Here is a 22,959-nt window from a genome sequence, read left to right on the forward strand (position 1 = left end):
GCTAGACATGACACCATCTGAATGTTTCTTACCCTTACTGCTCAATTCAAACAGAAAATCTTCCAACTTGATGTAAAATAAGCTTTCCTAAATGGGTGGCTAGATGAAGAGATCTATGTTGAGCAGCCCTAAGGACATGAAGTTAAGGGGAAGGAAGATCAAGTTTATCTACTGAGAAAGGCCTTGTATGGCCTAAAGTAGGCTCCTAGAGCCTAGTACAACTAAATTAATGAGTATTTGGGTGACTTGGGGTATGAGAAGAGCCCAAATGAGCATACTCTTTATGTAAAGGTGTAGAGAGGTGAAGTAATGATAGTGTCTCTGTATATGGATGATCTATTGGTCACCAAAAGCAATGTTAATTACCTATTAGAATTCAAAGAGGCAATGCAGAAGGAATTTGATATGACTGACCTTAGGGAAATAAGCTACTTTCTTGGCATGGAAATATTTCAAAGCTCCAATGGTATATTTGTATGCCAAAGGAAGTATGCAAATGAGGCCATAAAAAGTTTGGTATGGAGAATAGCAAATCAGTGGACACACCGTTGGGTCCAGGTCAAAAATTGAGTAAAAATGATGGTGCAGAAGCAGTTGACGAGGCTATTTATAGAAGTTTAATTGGTGTTTGCTATATTCAATAGCAACCAGACTAGTCATCATGTACTCTACTAGCTTGTTGTCTAGGTTCATAAGCCAGCTAAGTGAAACACATTTCAAGGCAGCCAAGAGGGTATTAAGGTATATCAAGGGTACTGTAGACTTAGGAATATGGTTTAAGAGGTCTGAAAATTTTAGTTTGAGAGTTTTTTCAGACAGTGACTGGGTTGGTTCCATTGATGATATGAGGAGCACTTCGGGTTACGTATTCTTCTTGAATGTAGGAACCTTCAGTCGAATGTCTAAAAAGAAGGAGACTATTGCACAATCCACGGCTAAAGTAGAGTATATCTTTGTTGCAGCTGCTGTGAACCAGGCTATCTGGTTAAGGAAAATTTTGGATGATGTAAAGCTTAAACAGAGCAGTCCAATAGTTATCCTTTGTGATAATCAATCGACTATGGCAATAACAAAAAATCCTATGTTGCATGGTCGAACCAAGCACATTAGGATCAAGTATCATGCTGTAAGGGAGGCTGAACTAATTGGAGAAGTTAATTTAGTTCACTACAGAGGAGAGGACCAAGTTGCAGATATTATGACTAAGGCTTTAAGCAAGTCCAAATTTGAAGAACTTAGGCTGAAGCTTGGTGTTTCTAGTAAAACATCAAGGAAGAGTGTTGATGGCAGTGATGTTTTATTGAAAACATGAAGATAAGTAGCAAGTTTGCAGGTTTTTGGCACTAGGTTTGAAGTTTGCAGGGCTGAATTGAATGATAGAGCAATTAGATTTTTTTGAATTGTAATGTGATGGCTTTAGGTGATAGTAGCCGGTTGTTAAGGCTTTAGTACCAACATTAGTTTTCAATGAATGGTTAAGAATGTATTTTGTAAAATATTCTTGTAATATTAAGTGGAACAGTAGATGATATTTTGTATAAATCACCCATGTTTTATGGAAAAAAAAAAAAACATAGCAAAAAGTTCAGTTTAAATTTTCCCTCTCTACATCTCTCTCACGTCTGTTTTGGTCTCTCTCTTTCCTTGGTATTCTCTAGCCAAAAAACCTATAGAAAATTCTTGACGATGAAGATATCCCATAATTAACGCCAACAGATCAAGCATAGACATGCTACTCAATGTACATGGAGCAAATGAACAAACAGAAACAAAAAGGATCATCAGAGCCCTCCTCATTGTTTTCAATAACTTTGTTGTGCCAATGGAAAGCTATTTTAGTTTCTGGATTCTTTATTTTGATCAAGGTTCTTACACTCTCCATTGGCCCACTATTTCTCACTGCCTTTATTGCAGTTGCTTTAGGGAATGAATCCATTAAATACGAGGCTTATGCATTGACTAGAGCTCTCTTCTTAGCCAAATTCTTAGAATCATTATCAGAGAGGCACTGGTACTTCCACACCAGATTGATTGGAATCCAAGTAAGATCTTTGCTATCTATAACAATATATCAGAAGCAACTCTGACTCTCAAATGCCTTTAAGCTGGCTCATTCTCCTGGCAAGATGGTGAACTATGTCATAGTCGATGCTTACAAAATTGGTGAATTCCCATATTGGTTTCATCAAATATGGTCAACAAGCCTACAAATTTGTCTTGAATTAGTTATTGTGTATTATTCTATAGAATGGCTACTATTGTAGCTTTAATAGCCATCATATTGACTATGCTTGTAAGTTATCCATCGACTAGATTACATCACAAGTATCAAGCAAAGTTTATGGTGGCACAAGATAGGAGACTGGAGGCCCTTACAAATATGAAGGTTTTGAAGTTGTATGCGTGGGAGACACATTTCACGAAGGTTATAAAGGTCTAAGGAAATAAGAATTTAAGTGGATATCGGGAGTTTTTTCACAAAAAGGGTACAATCTAGTTTTGTAGGTCATCTCCTATTATAGTATCGGTTGCTACTTTCTAGACATGCTACCTACTTGGAATACCTCTTAATGCAAGTAATGTTTTCATATTTCTAGCAAGTTTGCACATTGTTCAAGAGCAAATAAGGTTGATCCTTGAGGTAGCTAGAGCGTGTATTAAAGTAAAGGTTTCATTTGATCGGATCGTTAAGTTCCTTGAGGCACTGAAGCTGTAGAACACAAATATAGGGCAAAATTATAAGGGTGAAAATATTGATTGGTCCATTTTAATCAGATCCTTTTGGTTTTCCTGGAGAGTGCTAAGTAGGATAAGAATTCAGTAAAGAGAGAGAGATGGTTGGCTGAATATTGCTCTATTTTGCATTCAATAAACATGGGTGATTTATACAAGAACTAGTCTACTGTTTCACCTAATATTTTACAAATTTGAATTTGAACTAAGCATATTCAACTAATACACATACAAACATATCAAATACATTACTTAACCAGACCTAATTCACCTAAACACATCACTAACATCATTCTAAACAGTGACCAAAAAAACTACTGCTCTATGCATAGTAAAAGTTCAAACCTTGGTGCCAAAAACTTGTAATTCTACTTTCAGTCAACTTCATCATTTCTAGCATGATATCACCATCTTTAACACTCCTCCTTGATATCATTGCTGGAAACACTAAGTATGAGCCTTAGATATTCAAACTTGGCTTTGGATAAAGCCTTGATCATGATGTCTACAACTTGTTCTTCATCCCGACAATGCATCAACTCAACTTCTCCATCTTGATCAACTTCCTTTACAGCATGAAACTTTATCTTTATATGTTTGGTTCAACCATGATGAACTGGGTTTTTAGCCATAGCTCCTGCCAATTGATTGTCACACAAAATTGCAGTGGAACTCCTCTGTTTCAGTCGTAAATCACCAAGAATTTTTCTTAACCAAATGGCTTGATTCATAGCAACAGCAGCTGAGATATACTCTTCCTCTGTTGTGGATTGAGCCATAGTTTCTTGTTTCTTAGAAAGCCAGCAAATAGCACCAAAATTCAGGAAGAAAACATACCTTGAAGTGCTTTTCATGTCATCCACGAAACCAGCCCAATCATTATCAAAATATCCTATTAATTTGAAGTTTTCTGACCTTGTAAACCACACTCCAAAATCAGTGCTTCCCTTTACGTATCTCAGCACTCTTTTGGAAACTTTAAAATGGACTTCACTTGGTTGACTCATGAATCTGGAGAGAAAACTGGTAGCATACATAATATTTGGTCTTGTGGTTGTTAAATATAGTAAACAACCAATTAGGCTTCTATACAACCCTTCATCAATCTTCATTGCACCATCTTCTTTGGAGAGTTTCTTATTTGGAACCAAAGGAATGTCCATGGAATTGCAACTTTCCATACTAAATTTTCGTAGGACTTCATTGGCATACTTCTTTTGGTTGACTAAAATTCCACATGGAGTTTAATTAATCTCCATTCCAAGGAAGTAAGCCATCTCACCCAAATCAATCATTTCAAACTCAACATGCATAGCCTTCTTAAATTCTTCTCATTGAGCAAGATTACTCCTTGTCACCAAAAGATCATCCACATAAAGAGAGACAATAGTTACGTCTTCATCTATCTCCCTTACATATAAGGTGTGCTTATTTGGACTTCTTACAAAGTCCAAATTGATTAAGTGATCATTGATTCTACTATACCAGGCCCTTGGTGCCTGTTTTAGGCTGTATTGAACCTTCTTCAGGAGGTAAAATTTGTCCTCTTTTCCTTTAATTTGAAACCCTTTAGGCTGCTCCACATAAATCTTCTCATTCAACTATCCATTTAGGAAGGCTGATTTAACATCCAACTGAAAAATTTTCTGGCCAAATTGAGCTACCATAGTAAGCAATAATCTAATTATATCATGCCTAGCTATCGATGCAAAGGTGTCCAAGAAATCAACTCCATATTGTTGAGTAAAGCCTTTGACAACTAACCTAGCTTTATGCTTATGAACTGAGCCATCCGGGCTGAGTTTTCTCTTGAAAATCCACTTAACTTGGATTACTTTCTATTCTCAGGTCTGTCCACAAGCTTCTAAGTCTGATTTTTCTCTATCATTGCTAACTCCTCCTACATAGCAACTCTCCAAGCTTCTAATTTTGCTGCTTCAAATAAGTTTGTTGGTTCAAGTGAGGCTATGTTGCTTCTCTCATACACCTTAGCTAAAGGTCTAGTGCCTCTAACTGAGAACTCCTCTTCTGCATCACTCTCATTTTCTTCAAAAATTTGATTGCCAACAAGTCTTATCACTTGCGGCCTTACTTTTACATCAGCTTTGCTTTCTTCCCAATTCCACACACCATCCTCATCTATTTTAACATCCTTGGAAATCAAAACATTCTTGGACTCTGGAATATACACCCGATAAGCTTTGAATTTGCTGTTATAACCAATGAAGATTCCAATCAAGGCCTTATCAACCAACTTGGTTCTTCTTGCGGCTGGGACTAAAACATAGCATAAACTCCCAAATATTTTGAGATTATCCAATGATGGCTTCACTCCATACCAGGCCTCATATGGAGTTTGATTAACTAAGGTCTTCGTGGGAAGTCTATTGAGCAAATGGACTGCAGTGTTGACAGCCTTTGCCCAAAAACACTTCGACAACTTCTTCTCAGCAACCATACATCTTGCCATCTCCATAACTAACTTGTTCTTCCTCTCACTAACTCTGTTTTGTTGTGGAGTATAGGGATTTCTGTATTGGTGCTTAATTCTTGCTTCTTTGCAAATTGTCTCAAACTCCTTTAAAGTATGCTTAGTCCCATTGTCACTCCTCACTGTTTTAATATTGAAACCAGTTTGGTTTTCAACTTGCAGCTTAAATCTCCCAAACACAGCAGCAACTTCACTCTTTTGTTACAAAAAATGAACCCAACACATCCTAGACCAATCATCAATAAACAAGACAAAATACTTGCTCCCATTCAATGAAGGTGTTTGCATAGGTCCACACACATCTGTGTGGATGAGTTGGAGTTTCTCAATAGCCCTCCAAGCTAGCTTTACGAGAAAAGGTTGCCTACTCAACTTGCCAATTTGACAAGCAGAGCATACAGCCTTTGTTTCTTCAATTTCGAGTAGATTTTGGATCAGGTTTTTGGTCTTAATTTCTCTAAGGCCATGGTAATGGAAATGGCCAAACCTCTTATCCCATTTTTTATATTCCTCTACTTTAGCATTATAGGCCTTAACTTCTTATTTTTCCCCTCTAATGGGGAAGCTTTTTCCCACCATTTTTACCCTCATGAGTTCACACCCTTCATTATCTAGGATTTTGCAAGTTTGGTTTTGGAAATACAAAACGTGGTTCTTCTCTAACATTTGTCCTACACTAAGCAAGCCTTGGCTTATTGTTGGTACATAAAGGACATTAGAGATTAGCTTAATACCTGATGGAGTCTGGACAACCACTTCGCCCTTTCCTTTGATATCCATAAACTCACCATTTCCAATCTTAACACTTGCATGATATGTTTGATCCAGGATAATAAACTTTGCAAGTTTGGCATCATATGGTTTATGCACCCACTATCAATTAACCAGGCTTTATTGCAAACTTGAGTTGCATAACAAGATGCCACAAATAGTTGCTTAGTCTCCTATCCTTGTTGTTGGTCTTCAACCATTTGAGCTTGCTGCTGGGAATATTCTCTTTTGTTTTTGCAAACTTTCTTTATATGATTGAATTACTTGTAGGCCCTACATTGAATTCCTGGCCTAAACTAGCATCTCTTCTTGAAATGGACCTTCTTCTTACAGTGAGAGCACGGTGGATACTCTTTCATCCCACCTGATTTGTTCCATTGACTATTGGCCTTTTCCTTCCCCTTTTTATCTCTAGAATTCTTCTTATTGCCTCCCTACATAAACTTGACTTTGTAGGCTACCATTATATCACCCTCACTTGCATCTTCTTGTCTTAAAAGTCTCCTCTGCTCTTGAGTTTGTAAAGCATGGACCAGCTCAGTGAGAGTGATTTGATACAGGTCCTTAGAGTTCTCAAGAGAAGAGATTTTGGACTCAAACCTTTTAGGTATGCTCACCAACACTTTCTCTACTATTCTTTTATCTGTCAACTCCACCTTAAGTAGCCTAATTTTGTTAACCATACTCATTAACCTATCAACATACTCCCTCACCTTCTCAGTTTCTTGCATTCTTAGCATTTCAAATTCCCTTTTTAAGTTCAACACTTGCATGCATGCTTCTTGTTATGCCCATTCCTATAAACTCCTCTCTCAACTTATCCCATGCTTCCTTTGGTGTTTCACACGCCATAATCCTTGTAAAAACAAGGTCAATTACGGTTGCATGGATATGAGACAAAGCTCTCGGTGCCTTGGGAGCTTCTTTTTCATGTATCCTGATCTAATTCAGGGTGGGATTTGGTCCCAGCTAAGTTGGTTGATGATTTTTCCTCTACATATTGCCACAAGCCTTATCCTCGGAGGAATGCCTTCATCTTGACAGCCCACATGTGACATTGTCCGCCACTGAAGATTGGAGGAGTAAGGGAAGCCGTAGTTTATGCCATTAAAACAGGTTATTTGGAGTTTGACAGTGAAGATACCATAACAGGGGTTAAGAAGTTGGATAAGGAAGATGAGTGTATCAAACCCTTTAAGATCAATATGAGCTATGATACAAATTGTTGGTTTTTCTGGAGAGTGCTAAGTAAGATAAAAATTCAGTAAAGAGAGAGGGATGGCTGGCTGAATATTGCTTTGTTTTGCATTCAATAAACATGGGTGATTAATACAAGAACCAGTCTACTGTTTCACCTAATATTCTACAAATTTGAATTTGAACTAAGCACATTCAATTAATACACGTACAAACATATCAAATATATCACTTAACCAAACCTAATTCACCGAAACACATCACTAACATCATTCTAAATAGTGACAAAAAAACTATTGGTCCATGCATAGCAGAAGTTCAAACTGTGGCGCCAAAAACTTGCAATTCTACTTTCAATCAACTTCATCATTTCCAGCATGATATCACCATCTTCAATAGATCCAACGAAATTTGGTGGGACACTAATTCTTCATCAAAGGGCAGATTGAGGAAAATCAATTTGGCAGTTAAACTAGGAGAAAAGGTTGCTATTTGTGGAGAGGTCAGTTCAGGCAAATCAACCCTTCTAGTTGCAATTCTTGGAGAAGTTCCAAAAATTGATGGCACAATAAGTCCATGAATTAAACAAATCTTCCCTGGCACATTATTACATTTGTTCTTTCTTCAAGAACAAAATTTGTGATATAATTGGAAGAAATCCATGGCTCGTATGATATTTTAATTTCTATATTATGATTCCTTAAATTTAAATGCTTCCTAAATATGTAAACATATTTAGATGTTTTGAATAAAATGTACATAATTCTTTCAAAAGTCTTAACAATTTATAGAAACTATAATTGCGAGTTAGATTTCTAATGGAAGCTTCTGATTGCTATATTTTAAGGTTTAAGTTTACAAAAAGATAGCATATGTTGCTCAAACTGCATGGATCCAAACAGGTACAATACAAGAAAACATTTTGCTTGGCTTTCCCATGGATCCAATCAGATACCAAGATGTTCTTGAGAAATGTTGCCTCGCAAAAGACCTTGAAATGCTTGCATTTGGGGACCTCACTAAGATAGGAGAAAGAGGTGTTAATTTAAGTAATGGGCAAAATAGTGGGTTCAATTAGCTCGTGCATTGTATCAAGATGTAGATGTGTATCTCTTGGATGATCCTTTTAGCGTTGTTGATGCACATACTGCAACCAGCCTACTTAATGTAACAATTACTTTTTTTTCATTCTTTGCAATCTATTCCACTAATAATACCACTCTTTATGTGGAGCTAATATGTGTGGTTACAGGAATATGTTATGGAAGCTCTATCAGGGAAGACTTTCTTACTTGTGACTCATCAGGTGGACTTCCTACCAACTTTCAATTCAATTTTGGTTAGCAACCACTGCACTATTTTTATTACTATACTTTTCTGAAACTTTGACAAAACTTGATACCAAACTTCAGTTGTCTCTACGTATTTGTTTCGATTACCTAAAGATATTGTTTTAGCAGTCGGTTCTTAGAAATCTTATTTTCATGGTAATTGATGTCTAGAGGGGAAATCCTACAAGCAAATACTTATGATCAGTTGTTGAATTCTTCCCAAGAATTTAGAGGCCTTGTAAATGCACACAAAGATAGGACTAGCTCTGAAAGGCAACTTGAGGTTGTGTTGGGCATAAAACCTATAACTTCTGAAGGAGAGATCCAAAAAATTAAAATTACTAAAGAGTTAAAAACACCATTAGGTGATTAGTTGATTAAGAAAGAAGAAAGAGAAACTGAAGACACTGGTCTCAAGCCTTACATACAATATTTAAAGCATAAGAAGGGTTTTTTGTACTTCTCCTTAGCAGTAGTACTCCACCTCATATTCATAATTGTTCATTTGATACAAAGCTATTGGTTGACTGCTAACATGCAGAATTCTCTTGTAGGTAGAGCAATATTGATTGTAGTTTACTCAATCATTGGTTGTATCTTAGCAGCCCTTTTGCTCCTGAGATCTTATTCTCTAGTTATTTTAGGTTGCAAGTCATCAGAATTTATTTTCTCTTCTTTGTTGAGATCCCTTTTCCGAGCACCAATGTCCTTTTATGATTCAACACCTCTGGTAAGAATACTGAATCGGGTAAGAGTTTCAAGGCATTGCTCATTGCCATCTTTACTACAACTTACTGAACTTGCATTTGCATTTTTATTTTCTGTGATAGGTTTCCTCTGATATGAGTATTGTTGACCTTGATTTGGCTTTCAAGTTATCAATTACAGTCAATTCAGCTATGAATGCTTACTCCAACTTCATAATATTGGGAATTCTTGCTTGGCCAGTCCTATTTGTCATCATACCCATGATTTATTTCACTATATTCTTTCAGGTATTACATACAACCAATCCCATTTTTCTATAAATAAATAAGAAAAACCACCATAATTTGCCATCTCTAATTGATCTCCAAGCTCATAATATGCACATATTGGTTGGGTGTGCTATTACATATACAAAGGATTTTGTATCAAAGTTTCCTTTCTCCCTTCTTCTTAACTAATATTTTTGTTTTCATCTTTTTTATCTGAAATAAAAGAGATATTGCTTTGCCTTTACTAAAGAGTTGATGCAAATGAATGGGACAACAAAGTCTTCACTAGCTAGTCACCTTGCTGAATCCATTGCTAGAACCATGACAATCAGAGCTTTTGAGGATGAAAATCGATTCTTTTCAAAGAACCTACAATACATTGACATGAATGCAAGTACAAGCTTCCATAGTTATTTTGCAAATGAGTGGTTAATCCAATGTCTAGAAATGATATGTGCTATTGTTCTCTCATCCTCAACCTTTGCCATGACTTTGCTTCCTCTTAGACCTTCTGCCTCTGGTTAGTATTCATAAGTTTTAACAACAAACCATTTAACTGTGTTTTAAGTTTTAGTTTAGATGAAGTTACATACTAACAATGCAAGTAATTTTTGTAGCATTGATTTTCAAAACTCAAGCTGAACACAATAGTTCTTGAAGGTGTTTTGGTTGGAGAATTCTAAGGAAAAGAAAGAGAGAAACTGAAATAGAGAGAAGGTTGATGCTGATGTTCCATTAAACTTCAAATTTATACAGCAAAACAACCCAAAATATCCATTGTTACAACAACTTCTACAGGGATATTTTACATATTTGAATTTAAACTTAAACATTCAACTAATACATGTACAAAGCCTTTCAATTACAAGTCTTAATCACATCTAAACATATCAGCAAAATACCCAAAATTCAGCAGCTCAAACACGTCAAGCTGCACTGCAAAAACATAGAACATTTGGTGCCAAAATTTTTCGAACTCCTAACAGAAATTTAGTTGCATTTCCAGCAAAATATCATTGCATCAACACTCCTCCTCGATATTTTTGCTAGAAACACCAAGTTTGAGCCTAAGATCTTCAAACTTGGCTTAGGACAATGATTTGGTCATAATATCAGCAATTTGATTTTCACCCTTGCAATGAATTAAATTAACTTCACCATTATATTCAGCTTCCCTCACAACATGAAACTTTATCTTAATCTGCTTGGTTCTGCTATGAAATACAGGGTTTTTTGCCATGGCAACTACAGATTGGTTGTCACACAAGATTAGAGTTGGACTTCCTTGGTTTTGCTTCAAGGCAGCAAGAATCTTCCTAAGCCATATGGCTTGGTTCATGGCTGCAGCAGTAGATATATACTCCGCTTCTGCTGTGGACTGAGCCACGGTCTCTTGTTTCTTTGATAGCTGATGCGTGTTTTCATAAACATTCATATGTAGCAAGTGCACTGATCGCAAAAAATAATAAAGTGACAAGTAAAGTATCGTTCCCACGAGGATAGTGTTACTAAGTACCGATTTCTCTAGTTTAAGTCCTAATTGAAGCAACAATAAATTGGATTGATGGAAAATTAACAAACAAAATATAAATGAATGATAATGAAATTAAAGCAAAACCCAATAACTTAACTAGTTAAAAAATGCTAGGGTGTTGATTTCACCTAGATACGCTAACCCAAATCATAGAATCTATTACCCAAGTTCTAATTCCTTGATTGAAAATCGAATTCCCTAAGTTATAAGACATACCTTCTCAGGCTATATTTTCCTATTTATTCCTATTAAGCTTCCGCACCCAACAAAATGAAGATTAATAGTTCAAAGTCTTTTAAGCTTTATGGAATTCTATTTAGATTTCATAGATCACATTTATCTATCTCTAACTTTCGCTCAATCTATGGTATTTATCCTAAGAGGCATAATCACAAATCACTTCTCAGTCTCATTGTGAACAACATACATTTGAATGGTGATCAAGCATCCAAAAGTCATTAAGCAAAGAGATAAACACTCAATCATGAAATTAAAACTCAAAGTAAATCAATTCATATAAATTTGAATCACTGTATCAAGGTTACATCAAACCCTAGCTAAACAACTCAGTTCATACTCAAAAACAAAATAAAATAACAAAAACAAATTGAATCAAGGTTCATCATTGAAAAACAAGTAAAAGATGGAGAAATCTTCTCTAATTTGAAGCCGAAATATTTAATAATCTTCTCCTTCCAAGAGTTGCCTTCCAAATGATGAACCAAGACCCTTTTCCCTTCCTTTTAATGCTAATTTATACCTCTCTCACATAAGGATAAAACCCTAGCAAGCCAAAATGCGTTGTTTTATTTTTCACATCTAATGCATTTTTGCCGCGACGAGAATCTTTCTGGCCAAATTTGAAGATGATAGAATCTGAATCTGGAAAAGTGGTAAACATATGAATTGTATAAAATTCACTCATATTTCTAATAAGAATCAGCCCAATCCAAGGTCTACAAATCAAGTTATGGCCAAAATATTGAAGCATGTCCAAAGACATTTTTCTTCAGTTCCCAACGTACTGTTCACGACTCCAAGCCAAGTTTTCACCCTTGTCCAGTCCGAATTAGGAAAACCCCAAAGATGAAAGTTATAGCTCTGCTTCTTATATTTCCAAAGCTTCTAAATTCAAATCATTCTGAGTTTCCAAGCTCAAGTTATACAATTTATGCTCAAAACTATCATTTATGCTCAAAATCATCATTTAGGCCTGCAAAGAAAAATTAATAGAATTAGGTAGCAATTATGATCCAAATTGTATGAGAAGTATCCTAAATCCTATCAAAATTCAATGCAAAATCATAGGGAAAAATAGGATTATCAATAGCCAACAAATTGCACTAGAGTTTATGTAAAACACATAACCAGAGGTGCTCTTCAGGTCATCAAGAGATCCACCCCAATCACTATCAGTATACCCCAGCAACTCCAGGTTTTCTAATTTTTTAAACCAAATACCAAGCACGGTGCTCCCTTTCACATACCTCAATACACTCTTGGCTGCCCTGAAATGCAACTCACTCAAATTGCTCATGAACCTGGAAAGATAACTGGAGGCAAACATGAGAGCAAGTCGTGTAGTGGTCAAGTAGAGAAAGCATCCAATCAAGCTTCTAAACAGCCCCTCATCCACTCTCATTGCACCATCATCTTTGCTTAACTTCAGATTGGGAACCAATGGAGTGTCCATTGGTTTGCAATTCTCCATGCCAAATTTCTTAAGAACTTCATTTGCATACCTTTCTTGGCACAAAAAATTCTTATCACTAGACTGATTTATCTCCATGCCAAGGAAGTATGTCATTTCCCCTAAATCAGTCATCTCAAATTCATTTTGCATGGACTTCTTAAACTAATTCAATTGTTCAACATTGCTCCCTATAATCAGTAGATCATCTACATACAAAGAGACTTCAATCAAGTCATCTTCAGCCTTCCTAACATAAAATGTATGCTTATTAGGACTTCTAGTATATCCTAGGTTGTGTAGATAGTCATTTATCCGGCTGTACCAGGCTTTGAGAGCCTTCTTCAGTAAATACACCTTATCTTCTTTACCCTTGACTTGATAGCCTTCGAGTTGCTCCACAAGTATCTCCTCACTCAGCCAGCCATTTAGGAATGCTAACTTAACATCAAGGTAGAAAATTTTCTAGCCAAATTGGGCTGCTAATGCAAGAAGTAACCTGATAGTGTCATGCTTGGCCACCGAAGCAAAAGTGTCTGAAAAATTCACTCTTTACTGTTGTGCAAACGCCTTAACCACTAGCCTTGCCTTGTGTTTGTGGACCAATCCATCAGGATTAAGTTTCTTCTTGAAGATTCACTTCACTTGGATCACTTTTCTATTTCTAGGTCTGTCAACAAGTTCCTAGGTGTTGTTCTTTTCTATCATTGATAGTTCCTCCTGTATTGCCTTTCTCCAGGCCTTTGACCTTGCAGCTTTAGTGTATTTCCTTGGTTCAAGCACAACCATATTAATCCTTGCATATACATCAGCCAAAGTTCCAGTCCCTCTAACTAAGAACTCTTCATCCTTTTCAATTTATGCCTCATCAATCAGGTCTTCGGTTGGCTATTGTGGTCTGAATTCTTCATCAATCTTCTTCTCTTCCCAGTTCTAGATTACTCTCTCATCAACTTTTACATCTCTTGTAATCAGAATTCTCTTAGAGTTAGGAATGTAGACCCTATAGCCCTTGGATTGACTGTTGTACCTTATAAAGATTCCGACTTCTACTTTTTCATCCAATTTGGCCCTCTTGTTTGTTGTAACCATCACACAACAAATGCTCCCAAACACTTTGAGATTAGTCACTATTGGTTTGACTCCACTCCAGGCTTCAAATGGAGTCTAATTCTTGACAGCCTTGGTTAGGAGTTTATTAAGAATATAGACCCCTGTGTTGACATCTTCAGCCCAAAATATCTTTGGCAACTTTTTCTCTACAATCATACACCTTGCCATCTCCATGAGTGTTCTATTCTTCCTTTCACTAACTCCATTTTGTTGTGGAGTATATGGAGTAGTAAATTGATGCTTGGTCCCTACTTTTATGCAAATTGAATTAAACTCATTTGATAAGTATTCAGTCCCATTGTCACTTCTTATAGCCTTGATACTCAGTCTTGTTTGATTCTCCACCATTAGCTTAAAACTCTTAAACACTGTAGCAACTTCATTTCTTTGCTTTAAGAAGTACACCCAAGTCATTTGTGTGAAATCATCAATAAACAACACAAAATACTTGCTTCCACTCAAGGATTCTGCTTACATAGGGTTGCATACATTATGTGGATCAACTAGAGTTTTTAAATTGCTCTCTAGACCTGATCAGAAGGGAAAGGTGGCCTACTAAGCTTACCAAGTTGGCTAGCATTACAAAAGCTCTTCTTTTCTTCTATCTCAGGCAGGTCCTTGACCATATTTTTGCTCCTAAGTTCTTTGAGGCCATTATAGTAGAAATGGCCAAGCCTTTTGTGCCAAAGCTCAGACTCTTCTAGCCTACTGGTTAGTGCAAGAGTTTCTTATTTTTTTCCACTCAATCAAGAAGCTTTTTCCCAACATCTTCACATTCGTCAATTCATTTCCCTCGCTATCTAATATAACACACGATTGATTTTGAAAATGTAGAGAATAATCATTCTCTAACATTTTTCCAACACTAAGTAAGTTTTGATTAATTTTAGGTACATACAAGACTATAGGGATGATTTTAGTACCTGATTGTGTTTGGACAGCAACATCTCTTATGCCTTTGATCTCCACAAAGTCACCATTCCCTATCTTAACTCTAGAGCTATATGACTTGTTCAGGTTGATGATTTTTTGCAGGTTTACAACCATGTGGTTAGTGCAGCCACTGTCAATTAGCCAAGCTTCATTGCTGATCTGAGATGCATAGCAAAAGGCCATAAAGAGTTATTCAGCCTCCAGACTTGCGGTTGATCTTCTCCAACTTGTGCTTGTTTTGGTGGCAGACTTCCCTTGTTCTGCAAACCTTTTCTATGTGCCCAAACTGCTTGCAACCCCTGCATTGTATCCTTGGCCTGAACCAGCACCTCTTCTCGAAATGCCCTTTCTTTTTGCAATGAAAGTAAGGTGGATACTCTTTCATCCCACTTGGTTTTCCCCACTGACCATTACTTCTTTCTTTCCCCTTTTTATCTATAGCATATCTCTTATTATTTCCTTATGCATGCTTGCCTTTGTGAGTTGCCATCATTTCACCCTTACTTATGTCTTCTTGCCTCAAGAGTCTTCTTTACTCTTGAGCTTGCAAGGCATGAACTAACTCAGTAAGTGTAATCTGAGACATGTCCTTTGAGTCCTCAAGAGAAGAAATTTTGGACTCAAACCTTTCGAGCAAGCTCACAAAAACCTTCTCCACAACTCTCATATCTATCAACTCCACTCCAAGCAACCTGATTTTGTTGACTACACTCACCAGCCTATCAACAGACTCCTTCACCTTCTCTGATTCTTGCATCCTCAACATCTCAAACTCCCTTCTTAAGTTCAGCACCTTCATATTCCTTGTTGTGTCACTTCCCATGAATTCCCCTTTCAACTTGTCCCACACCTCCTTTGTAGTTTCACATGCAGGGGTGGACCCAGGCCCCTTGAGGGTAGGCCCAGGCCTGCCCTCAGGTTTTAAAAAAAATTGCAAAGTTTTTTTTGGAAGATTAAAAAAAAAAAAAAGGTTAAAAACTGAAAAAGTTAGGTTTCGTCTTTTCCTTATTCAAATTTTTCTTTCCCAGTTCCCAACTCCCTTTTTCATGCGGCTGAAGCTCAACCTAGAAATTAAAAAAATCCCCCTTCTCAACTTCTCTCATCTGCGTCTCCTGAAGCCCCTGAACTCTGAAGGTCAGTAATTAGTATTTCCTTATTTAATGACATACTACCTGCTTTTGAAGAATTTTATTGATACCTTTAGAGTATTGGGTTTGGCGTTTGGGTGAAAAAATTTAGCAGTGGTGGACCCAGTTTTAGTGAGACAAATAATAAACTACTGCTTTTGAAGAATCTTATTGATGCCTTTAGAGTATTGGGTGAAAAATTTTAGCAGTAGCAGACCCAGTTTTAGTGAGACAAATAATAAACTACTACTTTTGAAGAAAATCTTATTGATGCCTTTAGAGTATTGGGTTTGGCGTTTGGGTGAAAAATTTTAGCAGTGGCGGACCCAGTTTTAGACTTTTAGTGAGACAAATAATAAGTTAAAGAATTTTTTTCTATGATCTTTGACTTTGTTTTCCTGGCTCTTGTTTCAAACATGTCTTATGTAATTAAATATTTGAATGTATTATATATGGTGATGTGTTAAATAGGTGTGTTAAATTAAAATATGTCTTAACTATCATGTATCATGAATTTAAATATATCATGGTTTGTTCATGTATCTTATTCAAGAGAAAATTAAGTTGCTAAATTAATTCCTTTTTTTTTTTTTTAATAGGAATCTCTTTGTCTCTTATTTTTGGGATCCCACTTTGGTACTAATTTATTATATGTTTATTGGATTTGAAATCCAAAGCATTAACAAATAAGATTATGATATCCAATTATTTTAAGAGACTGAAGAAAAGTCCAGCAAAAAATGTTGATGGAGACTCTACTGATGTTGAGGTTAATCAAACCCCATTAGAAGAAGAAACCTCACAACAGCGACAACAACACCAAGAAAAAGAAGCTCAATGTTCAATCAGGGTGTTCAATTTAGATGAGCTTGAAACTGACCTAGGATTGAGGATACCAATTAATGAGCTTTGTTGTACTGACAAACAAAAAGAGGAAGTTCGAAGAGCATACTTGTTGAAAGGTCCTTGCAAACCTAAAGATCATAACTTTCCTTTCACTCCTTTTGGAGATAAAAAGCATAGGTTTACATCAGAGTGGTACAAAGAAGGTTTATGTTGGATGGAATATAGTGTGGCAAAAGATGCAATCTTCTATTTGAATTGTTATCTTTTCAAACCCGATTATAGTGACCAAGCAGGTGGTGAAGTTTTTGTGAATAAGGGATATAACAACTGGAAAGATAAAGCAAAAGTGAAAAAACATGGTGGTGATCATTCTAGTACTCATAACCAATGTCATGCCAAGTGTGTTGATTTGATGAACCAAAGGCAACACATCGATGTAAATCTTGGTTGCGTGTCAAAAAAGGGCAAATTGGATTATCGTATTCGCTTGAATGCATCAATTGATTGCATTAGATTTCTTTTACATCAAGGATTAGCATTTCGTGGTCATGACGAGTCGGTTGAATCTGAAAATCAAGGTAACTTTATGGAACTATTGAAGTTTCTATCCAATCACAATGATGACATAAAGAAAGTTGTGCTAGGAAATGCTCCGAAAAACCACCAAATGACGGCTCCCAAAATCCGAAGGCAACTAACTAGTGTTTATGCTCATTTGACGACCAAGAAAATTATTGCAAAAATTGTGAGAGATAAACAACCATTTTCTTTACTAGTTGATGAATCTCGTGATGTGGCAGAGAAAGAACAAATGGCTATTGTTTTTCACTATGTGGACAAAATTGGTTGTGTTATCGAACATTTTATTGGGATTGTGCATGTTAAGAATACTTCTGCAAAGTCTTTGAAAACTGCAATAGATGCCTTTTTTGTAAAGTATGGATTGAGTTTGACAAGTTTACGGGGCCAAGGTTACGATGGAGCAAGCAATATGAGGGGTGAGTTCAATGGTTTGAAGACTTTAATATTGAGAGAAAATAAATTTGCTTTTCTACATTCGTTGTTTCTCTCATCAACTCCAATTGGCGCTAGTCAAAGTTGTAAGTAAACATTCAGCATTGGGTGAATTTTTTCAAACTCTTTCTATGTTATCAAACACTGTGGCAGCATCTTGCAAGCGCAGAGATCTTCTATGTGACAATCAGTATGAATATGTGATATCTTTGATTTCTAATGGTGATATTCAGACGGGACGCGGTTTGAATCAAGAATGCACTATTAAACGACCAGGAGATACACGTTGGGGTTCACAAATAGGGACAATTCATAGTGTAATAAACTTATTTTCTTTTGTTGTTGGTGTGCTCAGAGTGATTGAGATTGAAGGAGATGATTGGTAAAACAAAAGTCAAGCAAGGAGTTTATTACGAATCATGGAGAATTTTGAATTCGTCTTTTTGTTATTCTTGATGAAGAAAGTATTGGGAATCACATATGAACTGTCACAAGCATTTCAAAGAAAAGATCAAGATCTCCTTAATGCCATGCAGTTTGTACAAATTTCGAAGCGTCGGTTGCATAAATTGAGAAATGAAGACACTTGTTTCGACATATTGTTGAAAGAAGCTTATGATCTGTGTAAAGATGATGACATACCAATCCCAGAGAACATGGAAGATAATTTTGAGAGGACAAAACGAGGGATTACGCCAATTACGAATAAACATCATTTTAAGGTGGAATTGATGTACATAGTTTTAGATAACATTCAAGAAGAACTCAATAATCGTTTTGATGAGGTAAACATGGGGTTGCTTCAATGTATGACATCTCTTGATCCAAGTAACTGTTTTACTGCATTTAATAAAGACAGATTACTTGAGTTTGCAAAGTTCTATCCTGTCGATTTTCCTCAACACGATATTTGGTTGCTCGATAATCAACTTGAAAATTATTATGAGGATGTTAGCACCAATGCCAATTTTACTCATGTTGATGGGATTGCCGATCTTGCAAAAAAAAATGGTTGAGTTTAAGAAGGATGTTGCTTACGACAAAGTTTTCTTGCTTATTAAATTAGCACTGGCTTTGCCTATGGCTATTGCAACAGTTGAAAGGGTGTTCTCTGCAATGAATCTTGTTAAGAATACTTTGTGTAGTCGAATGGGAGATGAGTGGATGAACAATTGCTTAGTAGTTTACATTGAAAAGGAAGTTTTTGCTACAATTCAAAATGAAGATATCATTGAACATTTTCATAACATAATGAAGTGGAAAATCGTGTTAAATTGAAGATCTTCAGATATAATATTCTAACTTGCTTTCATCTTTAAATAATCAATATTTATATTATTTAGATCTTTAGGTATACCATTCTAACTTGATTTTTGGGTCAATATGCAGAAGATATGTGGATCTTTAATATAGACGGTTGAGTTAGAATGTTAACGTCTGGATCTGGATTTGGAGTGATTGTAATCCATCTCTTTGTTAACCTTTGTGTATCTTACTTTTGTTAGAGTTGTAATTGAGCTCTAAATTTGTGTAGAATATTTTTGGTTGATTTGTAGTTGTTGTAAACTCTTTTGATTATATTGGATTTAAGTGGGTCGTTAGATTCCTGTGGTTTTTTTATCTCTTCATATTGAAGAGGTTTTTCCACGTAAAAATTTTCTTATGTTTCCTTGTGAATTATGTTCTTATGTTTTCACTACTTGATTGGCAAACAGTGGCGGAGCGAAGGGGCCCCTCGGGCAAAAATCCTAGGTCTGCCACTATTCACATGCCATTATCCTTGGGAATACAAGGTCTGTTACAGTAGCATGAATTTGGGACAACGCTCTCGGAGCCTTAGCAACTTCTTCTTCAAAGATTCTAATCTGATTTAGAGTTGGATTTGGTCCAAGTTGTGATGGCTGCCTATTTTCTTCTACATATTGCCACAAGCCTTGGCCCCAGAGGAAAGCCTCCCTTTTTTATGCCCACATGTGATAGTGTTCACCATTAAAAACTAGAGGTGACATCAAGGTTGATTGAGCAGCCATCGGTTCAGATAAGTGGTCTAAAACAAGGGAGTTCTTGGAGACAAAGTAAAAAGTTGATCGTTAAGGAAGAGTTTTTTAGGTTTTTAAGCTAGCTCTAATACTGTTTGAAGGTGTTTTGGCCAAAGAATTCTAAGGAAAAGAAAGAGAGAAACTGAAATAGAGAGAAGGTTGATACTGATGTTCCATTAAACTTTGAATTTATAAAGCAAAATAGCCCAAAATATCCACTATTACAATAACTTCTGCAGGGATATTTTACATATTTGAATTTAAAATTAAACATTCAACTAACACATGTACAAATCCTTTCAATTACAAGTCTTAATCACACATAAACATATCAGCAAAATACACCAAATTCAGTAGCTCAAACACGTCGAGTTGCACTGCAGAAACAGAGAACATTTGGTGCCAAAAATTTTCAAACTCCTAACAGAAATTCAGTTGCTATTCCAGCAAAATATCATTGCATCAACAGTTCCATTGAAGTATATAATTCTGAATCACACTAGTCAGGCCGGCAATACAATCCCTCGCCTTTTTTCGGCCTGTTTGATTATAGGCCTTCACTGGAACTCTTGAGTACTGACATCACCTTCCCTGTGAAATTTCTCCTGCACATTTGGTCATTTTCCTGAACATGAACTTACTTAACTAAAGCGCATTTACTACCCATTCGGACTACTTAAGATCCACTACTCTTCTGAATCATCTATCAGATTTCTGGGACAGATGGATTATAACTAACAATTATGCTTATATTAATCATTTGATGGCAGGGTTTATTGGAATGGCATTGTCATATGGCCTCGCACTGAATGTAATCCTTATCTTCTCCATCCAATTCTAGTGCTCTGTAGTAAATTTAATCATTTCTGTTGAAAGACTAGAACAATATATGCATATTCCTAGCGAAGCTCCAGTAGTCATAGAAGACAATCGACCACCTCTCAACTGGCCAACTTTTGGTAAAGTAGAGATCAATAATTTGAAGGTAAATATGTTCTCTCAAAAAGTAATGCCTATCTATCCTATGTCAAAAAACTTGAATATTTCTGCAAAATTCTATATTACAAAGTAAATGTCAAGCAAGTCAGATATCAACCAAATGCCCCACTTGTCCTTCAAGGAGTAGGCTGCACAATAGAAAAAGGGCACAAAATTGGGATTGTGGGGCGACCTGGTAGTGGAAAGACAACTCTTATCAATGCTTTGTTTCATTTGGTAGAACCAACAGAGGGAGAAATTAACATTGATGGCCTTAACATCTGCACTCTTAGTCTTCATGACAAAAGATCACATCTCGGCATCATCCCACAAGATCCAACATGTAAAAGTGTGAAGCTAACGTTTAAGTCTAACACTACCATTTTGGTCCAAGCTTCATGCAATCTTGATGGTTGATTCAAGGTTCATCCTATGGCTGAAATTTCCCTGAAAAGTCAAAGGTATAAAAGAGGGCAGCTCTCCAATTAAAGACACTATAAAACAAAATTAGTTTCTCTCTTCTTCTTCAACTCTGTAGCATTCTACCTTGCTGGGTTCTTTGGTTTACTTTAATTCTTGTAATCTTGGTGCAATCAATTGGGTTGTTGAGTGAAGGTGGTGTTTCCTTCACGGGTAGAGAAGCTTAGGGAGTCTTTCTCTTGGGTTTGAAGGTTATGGTAAAAGAGTTGAGTTACAGATTAGCAAAGTGAGTTGGGTTGTGTTTGAGATTCTGAAATTGTTCTCTGTAAACGATATTGATCTTCTTAGTGCAGTGAGCCTCGGTGTTTCGGAGCTCAACGTGGACGTAGCTTGAGCAAGCGAACCACGGTAAACTCTTGTGGGTGTTTGCTTGTTCTTGATTTCTTTTGTGATTAATTGGTCAATTAGTTTAGTTTAGTCTCAAAACGCAACACAACACTTTTCAGTGGATCTCTCAGATACAATCTTGACCCTTTATTAGAGCACACTGATCAGGAGATATGGGAGGTAGAGTTTCTTAGAATTATGCTGGTACATCAACATCTATATAGTGATCACATTCCCAAGTTCGACAAACTTGAACCTTTTTTTCTCATTTCTTTGTAAAAGGTTCTTGGAAAGGGTCAATTGCAAGAGGTCATTCAAGAGAAAGAAGAGGGTATAAATTCTTTTGGTAAGAAATTAACTTCTTTGATCTCAGGCACAACATATGTCCATAATTTTTTTTTAAATCTGAATTAGAACTGGTAACCTATTCCTCTACTGATTGCAATTTTTCAAGATGGATCAAACTAGAGCACGGGACAATGACAATTATTTTGCTTGGGACACGCATTACTTAAGAGGAGTCGAATACTGGTGCTTGATGAAGCTACAACATCAATCGACAATGCAACAGACGTTATACTTCAAAAAACTATACGAACTGAATTTGCGAAGTGCACTGTAATTACAGTGGCGCATAGAATTCCAGCAGTGATGGACTGTAATGCAATGCTAGCCATAAGTGATGGTGAGTTTGAGCTAAACAACCCCAATAGCAATTTCATCTGTTATGTTATGTATGTATAATAACTGAACAGTAATTTTTGTGATGCGTTGAACCAAACAAGGAACTTGATAGAACATGATGAGCCATTGAAGTTGATGAATAAGGAGGGTTCACTATTTGGGCAGCTAGTCAAAGAACACTGGTCTCACACGCCAAAGTGAATTGTCCTTTTGGAATACTAGATTAACACAAATGTGCTAGTTGAACTTGAAAGTTTTTCACTTGTTATGGTATTAAATGATAATAAATTGAAAAATCTACGTTTACAACTCAATTTCACAACTTTCTCTTACAACCCTAAAGTGTTAGCAGATTGGCATAGTCACATCAACTCCAACACTCAAGGCACTACGAGAATCAAAAGGTTGTTCCTTCAAAAGCAACGACATTCCTTAAGGAACAGCGTTGTACATTGTTCCTTGAGGTGGGAAACAACCTTGTTCCTTCATAAGAAACAATCATCATGAGAAACGATCATTCCTTCATAAGGAACAATCGTTTTTTTAGTCTAATCAAAATTATTTTATGCTTGGATGTGGTGTAGCCAACGTAATAGTACCAACTCAGATAGGTTGTGGGCCTTGATACATTAGGCTGCTTTTACATGTAAAACGGTGCGTTTTGAGTTCTTTAAAAAAAAAAAAAAAAAATTCC

At 36.3% G+C, this 22,959-nt stretch overlaps 1 pseudogene; it reads left to right on the forward strand.

Moving 5' to 3' along the window:
• The first annotated feature begins 1,745 nt into the window (after positions 1-1,745).
• Positions 1,746-22,466, forward strand: LOC116145407 (annotated as a pseudogene).
• The last annotated feature ends 493 nt before the right edge of the window (positions 22,467-22,959 follow it).

Source organism: Pistacia vera, unplaced genomic scaffold (genome assembly GCF_008641045.1).
Source record: "Pistacia vera cultivar Batoury unplaced genomic scaffold, PisVer_v2 Contig461, whole genome shotgun sequence".
Lineage (NCBI taxonomy): Eukaryota > Viridiplantae > Streptophyta > Magnoliopsida > Sapindales > Anacardiaceae > Pistacia > Pistacia vera.